The sequence below is a fragment of the Marmota marmota genome, unplaced genomic scaffold (assembly GCF_001458135.2).
Source record: "Marmota marmota marmota unplaced genomic scaffold, marMar, whole genome shotgun sequence".
Classification (NCBI taxonomy): domain Eukaryota; kingdom Metazoa; phylum Chordata; class Mammalia; order Rodentia; family Sciuridae; genus Marmota; species Marmota marmota.
Genome location: NW_025999842.1, coordinates 34,940,689 through 34,949,081, shown reverse-complemented (window position 1 = coordinate 34,949,081; position 8,393 = coordinate 34,940,689).

Genomic DNA, 8,393 nt, shown 5'->3' with positions numbered 1-8,393 from the left:
AAAATTTCAAAGAGCAGAAAAAATCTTGTAGTAACTAAATGGACAAAACATTATTTCATAATTAGCAAAAGTTTAAAAACTAGGGAATATTCAATGTTGTGCCCAGACACAAAATTCCCAGAGGAAGAAAGAAAGAGAATAAAGCATTGGGCCCTTAGAAAACCACTGACAATAAGGACTGATTAGATTTTAGATGTTTATTTTAATGTTCCCTCTCAGAAATGGGCAGAAGTCTCCTATCCCTGAGAATCTTGAGAATGGAAGGATCAAGTATGCCCCCTACAGACTGAATTTGATGGCTGTCATACCAAGGATTAAAGAAAATCTTCCCTGTACCTGTTTAGGAAATTGGGTAGATAATGTTTCTTAAGCCAAACATCCCTATAGAACCTGAAAAACACAGGACCCTTAAAAAGATCTAGAAAAGGGATATGAATTTTCATTTATATATACCTTATTTTATCATAAAAAATAAGCACACTGGTTTACACTTATCTGGGAAAGTCTCAACCTCTCAGGTCACTCTTTAATAAGGTCAAGGGTCTGGGCTGGGGTTGTATGTAGCTCAGTGGAACAGCACATACCTAGCATGTGTGAGGCTCTGGGTTCAATTTTTAGCACCACATATAAATTAATTTAAAAAGATTAAAGGTCCACTGACAAGTAAAAAAAAATATTTAAAAGAAGGTGAGGTCAAGGGTCTATCTATTTCTCTCCTGTCAATGGAGTTGATGGATAAAATAAGGAATCCCTCACCTCTAGAATCTTGGATAAATGGGGAAGAAGATGAAGTTTAAATTCAATACAACTGTAACCTTTAAAAATCAGGAATTCTGGGAAAGTAGGGAATTCAAGAAAACACAGGTTCCAAGGGAAAATTATAGGTGCCAGTTGTGGGTGAAAAGAAATGTACCCATATAGAAGAGAAACCAACCTAAGAAACCAGGATTTTGTCTCAAATAAATCCAGCTTACAGGAGGTTAAAGCTCAGTGTGGTTATTCAAAGATTCATACAGTCCTACAACCAAAACCATATCATTCAATTTCCCATACCATTATGACAACTTAACCCCCTTTGAGACCATCTGCCAAACATCTATAAATTCTAGGCAAATAACAAAAATACAAGTAGCTGAAGATACAGAAAAGTAAGCAAAGGCAGGAAGATTGTGGAGGGGAAACGAAACTCAAAGAAGAATCTAGTATGGGGAGGGCAAAGTTTTCCTTTTTTGTTTTTTATTTTTGTGTCCCTTTGCTCCCAGGAGCCAGCAACAGATAATAATACTGGCAGCTAGAGCACGATAAATATGTCAACCAGTAAGTGGCACTCATGAACATTGCCCTTAAGTGGCACTCATGAACATTGCCCTCTCAAGAGAATTTAGTCTATTTGGCTGAAGAGAGCAATAGTGTCTTTTATATGATCAAAAGAGGCATTTAAATTTACCATTAATTATATATTCACAGTACAGTTACTATGAGTACATTTTATGCTTAGAAAAAAGTACAAAAATATTTCTTACTTAATGATAATGTATTGGCCTCATATGATAATTGAAAGTGAAAGTCACATTAGTCTCATTATCTCTCATTCACAACCATGTCAGAGAAACTGAAGATATGTTTTTTTTCATCATAAACAATATCAAAAATAAAATAAATTAATTGCATTTACTTCAACACAGTTCCTGTCTTTGATAAATAATGAACATTGTTGAAGTGTAACTCACTGCAGGACCTACAAGATTTCCATGTTCATGGGACTCTTCAACAGTGCGTGCTCTGCTCACTCACTAGCTGAGTGATTTGCTCCCAAGGAGGCACCTTCCAGCACTGATACAAATTTAAGTCCAGGACTTTAATTATTCTCTCAATCTCCTACAACTTGGTAAGGATTGTAGCTCTATGACTCGGCAATGGGGTAGGGGTAGGGGATGTTATTTTCTACCCATTTTATCCTTAAATCTCCATTATCATTGTTTAAAAAAAAATAAATGCAACCTACAGACTGAAATCACCATCAGTGTTAAAGAGTGACTTCAAGTAAATATCCAGGCAATTTAAACATCCTGACAGGGTGGTTCTCCTGTCAATGAATCTTCCCTTTCTATTTCTCTTTCCATAAATGGCACAGGACATGGAAGCTTAGTGTCCACATTTTGTGTTCTGTCTCCTTGATCTTTGCTGACCTTCACTAAATGTGTCTTCTTCCACCTAGGCATCCAGCAATGGTATCTCTTATGTGAAATTGGCAACTACAATTGGGAACAGTGGACCTTGCCTTGTCTGAGGTCTCAAAAGTCTTCACTGAGTCACTTCCTTACCCTACCCCAGGCCCTTCTTCATCCTTTAACAGGAGCTTGGTGGAAATTCTTTATGTCCTAGAACAATGATTCCCACCCTGTTATGTCCTTATCTCTTGTATTTCCCCATTTTATTTTCCCCACAATACTGTTTTAATGGAAGTATAATAGACATACTACAAAATACATATATTAACACATGGATTATGGATTTTATAAAATATATACATTTCCATCAACTCAAATCTTTTCCAGTCAGTTTCCATATCTGAGACAAGCATTATTTCAGTTTTTTTTAAACATGGGTTTTGCTTCCTGAAAATTCATATAAAGGATATCAATCATCTTTTGCTAAAAAAAAAAAATTCAGATTCATCTGTTTTCTAATATATACCAGGATGTGTTCTTTTCTAATTGCTGAGTAGAATTTTGTATAAAAATCACATAAATTGTTCATTTACCCATTGATGGCTTAGGTTGTTTCTAGTTCAGGATTTTCATGAATAAAATTGCTACGAATAGTCTTGAACAAGATTTTGTTTTTGGATAGATGTTAAGTGTCTCGCATAAATACCGAAAAATAAAATCAGCAAGTCCTTAGAAAATGAATTGTTTACTTATCAGAAACTCCCGTTTTTCAAAATGATTATACCTTTTTACTCTTCCAGCATCATTTGTGAGTTTCAATTGCTTCACACTCCCACCATATTGAGATTGTTTGTCTTTTAATTGTAATCATTTTAGTGAGTCTAAAGTATTTTATTTTCATTTCATTTACACTTTTAAAAAAGCTCTAATCCCTTTACTCTCCTGAGATAAAATCCACAGATAGCATGACCTAAATATATACATGCAATTTGGAAAAAACTCAATACCATAACTAAAAAGCTGAAAAAATGAGTGTAATAAAATAGCATATATTTATATGTGAAATATGCAAGTACTAACTATAATATAATAAATTACAAATTATTACACCTATAAGAAGAATCACTATAATTCAAGAACTACAAATGTATAAAATATATACAGTGTCTTGGCAATTCATGTATCATATAAAGCCTTGGAATCAATAATGCTATTTTGTTAAATGTTAATAAGCTCTTGATAAATTTCTGAACACAACAATGTAATCTTTCCTCAATTTGTATGGAATTATATTCTTAAAACACTGAATGGATATTAAAAGTTTACAAAACAAACTTTGAGTTTATATGTAAAATGGAATGAAGTTCTGAACTCAATTTTATACATGTTTTTCCACAGTCATGAATGTCTGGAGAAATATTAGAAATTTGTGTAGCATTTGGAACAGCTTTTTGTCTTGTGGGACTATGCATATCAGAAAATGTCTAGTATCACTGGCTCCTACCCTCTTTGGTGTATCCAAACACTAAAAACTGCTCCCACATATTTCCACTGCCCACCCAGAACCACTCTTCTTAGCACAACCTTGGGTTAGTGGGAATTGGCTTAGGCACTAGCTCAAGACCCTCCTGACCAAATTTGCTCTCAGCCAGGTCTGATCTACTACCATTTGCCATTGAGACACCATGATTTTTTAATTTAAATTATTGTATAAGATGCCTTAGTTTGAGTTCTCCCAGGGAAGAGACGGATTTGTATATAGGCTGGGAAGAACTCCAAGGAAACATATCTTTGTGGGAGTGGAGCAAGCATGACCTAGCAAGGGAGAAGCTGAACTGAAATGCAGTTGCAGTAGAGGCCACAGTTGATTAAATAGGGAGATAAAGAGCTCCCTATTCTACTCTTCAGAATTATTCTAACTTGAGGTAGGTTGGCTGCCACAGGTGGGAATGCAGAGCAACATTTGTGCAAACTAAAGGAGATGCACACTGCTAAATAAACTTTTGACTTTTTCTGGATTTAGATGTTTTGATGATATCATGACAAAGGAAGGTGGAGAAGAATACAGCATTGCAATTCAATTGTGTAGGGCTTGTGGAATAAGATGCATCAGGAAACATTTATAGGCAAAGCCCAGTGAAAAGCTTTACTGTAACTGACCAGTAACGCAACAATTTTCTCTTTCTAAAAATGAATCATTAAATATTATCATCCCCACCTTACAGATGAGACAAGAATCAGACAGGTTCAGTGAATTTTCTTCAAGTTCACATTACTTGTGCATGACTATTTCAATCCTCACCATTCTAAACAACTGTACCATACATTTTCATACTAACAAATGTGCCAACATAACTGGTGAGCATATTAATTTTTAAATATTAAATCCTCACTCTTACTTCTTGTTTTCTCTTGCGCTAAAGCCCCTCAGCACTGGCTCAAGTTCATTATCAATTGATTTCCAATGAAGATAAACAGAAAAACACCAACCTTCCAACATAATAAACAAATGTGCAGACTTCCTATCTCAAACTTATCTTTATCTCTAATAAAATTAGTTAATAATAGCAAGGAAAGAGAATAGTGGCAAATATGATTTACTTAAAATGCAAACTTCATCAAAGCTATTGTTTCTCATTTTCTAATCACTGATTTTGTTGTTGCTATAAAAATTTATTTTAGTACTGGCATATACGTGCATCATGAGAGAGTTTATGCTCCACCCCTGCCCGCCTGCTTTTGGGGGACTAAATACCTTTAAAAAGGGTGGGGGAACTAAATATATTTTGTTTCAGACAACGAATCCCATGGTGCATTGTTCAGATAAAAAAGTTTCAACAGTAAAGAATTTCCAAAAGTAAATACTCTTCACCTCTGTGCAAGTAAAGAAAGTCAGAAAAACTAGCAGAGTGTTCTTTCAAAGAAAAATTGTTGCAAATGTAGAGATGAGGTGGAACTAGAAGAAACTCTTTTGAGTATGTTTAGGATGAGCAAATGCCTAACTGAAAAAGCCAACAGGCAGGAAAATACAATTATTTAAAAACATTAATTAAATGTAAATGGAAATGAAAAGATCTGGTTAACTATGGGAAACAATTCTCTTAGTTCTTTGAAAACAATCCTTTTTCTCATTAGCCTCATTCAGAGACTATACTTTTCCAAGAGTATGAATCAGTCTGTCTCTCTTACTCTTCCTATCTCCTCTTCCACCCAGTGCTCTCTTCTCATTTGGCTTAGTATGCCTAAAATATTTAGCTGCATCACAGAATTAAGAGAAACAATGAAGTGCCACTTAACTTGGTGGTTCAGGACTGCAAACAACACCATTTGTGTTGGTGTGCTCACTTGTGGCGTATTGGGGAGTGTCTTTGAAAGTGGTTATAACAGAACCTAACCTATAATTTGGTATGGCTACAAGTGGATAAAGTGCTGGTCAGATGAAAACATGGGGCCAACCTGCATTATTTTATTTCCTTTCACAGTGAGGAGGGAAAGGATATTCACATTACCACAAAGGACAGCTGGCACTCAGTAGCACTCAAGTATTAAATGAATCAGCTGCTGACCTTACTGGCTCATGGCTCAATAAGTCAGCTTAGTTAACAGATCTTTCAAAGTGAACATTCCCAATCAGAGCAACAACAAAGTAAATTTGTGTGTATCTTTCTTGCTTTCCAAAGTGCTTGTGAAAATGAAATTTTTAAAAGTTGGACCAAAAAATGTAAACTGGGTTGAGGGTAACTCACATACACAGGATAATGCAAAATGAGTTTAGATGTAAGATTTAAATCATCATAGGCCATTTCTGTAAGTCTTTTGATGAGTTTGACCATCATTAGAATGTCAGCCACCTTCTGACACAAGTAACTTGACCAAAAGGTCACATGAATCCACTTAAAATGAAACCTGAAAACCTAACAATTACCATTTTGGCAGCATTTTTTAATGGCACTCTCACACAGTTCCTAAAACAGCTAATTGGTGTCATTCACATTTACAGTTACACAAATTAACACTTTCTTCTGAAATAGTTTACCTACCATTCAATGGTCTCTAAGATCACTCCCTAAAACTATTAAAGAGTGTGATTCATTTTGACACAAAATCACATACTGTCTCCTACTTTTACTATCTGACATGTATATTCTTCAAAAGAGAAACACCATATATTGAGGCAGTTCCCCTGCTTTTCATTTGTACTTCAACACACCTAACGAAAGTGCAAGCACACAAATACTGTAAACCCACAATAATTTTCTTGGTCTAGATGCATCTCTTTCCTTCTTGGCACATGTATCTTGAGTTTGTGACAATACCATCATTAAACTCATTCTTTCCATTGAGATGTGACTGATCACTCCACTTGATTCTATCCCAAGCAGGCAATGTCCACGTAACCATTTAATGTGCTGCCTTAGATCACAACCTATTCAGCCTTTTACCTAGGAGAGCCCTATTGGCAAAAGAACATCAAGTAATGTGAAATCTACTACTGTCCAAAGATGTAGATGGCAAAAAAAAAAATTCTTTGAAGTCTCATGTTGTATCTTTTGAAGTACATCACTTTGCATTCTATTCTATAATTCATTCATTCAACAATACTAGCTGCTTGCTCCATGACAGGCATTACTAGAGTACACTGTAATGAATACAGAGTTTTTATTTTTAACCTAGTAAAATTTAACTTGGCTCAAGTAGAAAACCTAAACAAAGATTTGCCCAAATCCAAGAAAAAAACAGATAATCCAAGACATGCTAATTATTGCTTCATATACCATTAGTCATACCATTGCTCATCTTGGGAGTCTGTGTGCTCTGGTTTGAGAAGCTGAATCTTGGTTTAATTCCCAAAATAATGCCAAGAGCAAACTGAATTCCTACATGAAAAGACTTAGAAATGATACTAGAACTAAACAGGTTATATTTATTTTATCACAGGTTTTGCCTATAGTCTGAAATGACAAAAGTGGAAAGCCATTTCAATACCTAGAGGAAATGTATAAAACTGATGCTTAAAAACAACATGAAGGGGAGAGAGAAATCTTTTTTATTTTTTGGCAGTACTAGGGATTGAATTCAGAACCTTACACGTACTAGGTAAGCACTTTACCATTGAGCTACATCCCAAGGCCCGGGAATCATTCTTGATACTGCGAGGTCAAGTCTTCACTGAACACAGTATCACATGGCTCCTAACTGCTGTTTTAGCCCCAGTTAGTTTGCTTCTTCCACGTTCTTATGTATCTTTTAAACAGCTTTCATCAGGAGCTTTTAGGAAAAACAAAACCTCACGTAACAATTTTTGGATCTCTCCCTGCTATTCTGTTCTATTGCTCTGGCATCAAGACTGACTACAAGTTTCCTTAAAAAAGTAATAAATTACCCAATGATAATTTGGCTTTTAATAACAAAAGTCCAAAAGTCAATGTGGGATTGATATAGTTTTGTTTGCAGGTATGTGGCATGGGTCTTTTTTGACAACAGCACAAGTGATTTCCCACTGGATTTGGATTAATCCTCCATGGCTTCAAAGACTGGAAAACTCACATGAAGCCTGGCTCTCCCATAAGGTACCCCTACGTCAATCATTTCAAATTAATACAAAGATAGTCTTACACATATATGGAGATTGATTTGTGTTCCCCTTGCACACAGTATATAACTCTTATAATTCAGACCACTTCAGACTGGCTAATTAGAAAGCAGCAGGGAAACACTAAAACATACAGATGTCACAATTGCAAGACGGTAGTTCAATCAGGAGTATGCATCAGAATCACCTGTAGAACTGGTATGCAATTTCACTGTTTAAAAATGCAGACTGGGACTTACAAAGTCTTACCTGAGAAGTGACCTAAGAATAAACATCTCTTAAAAATACCACAAAATCTGACTCCAATACTACTATTATAATGAAATCCATTTTTTTCCTGCCTATAATATGGGTTCTGGTTTATTAAGACTTAAATTTATTGTGTCAGAAGTATCTAGGATTAATTCTGTATTTGCCTCAGCCTTCTAATACAAATGATAACACTTAGAAACCAAAGAAACAACGATCACAAGCAGAGAAATTCTGAGTTATTCTGATTCTTCATGTATAAACCCTCACATGCCACAGCCTACCCTCAAGTCTTGGTATTATAGGAAGGATTTCTCTTCAATACTAAATACCATTAAATATGTAATCTTCTGCTCATCAATTAGAAGACATGAACATTC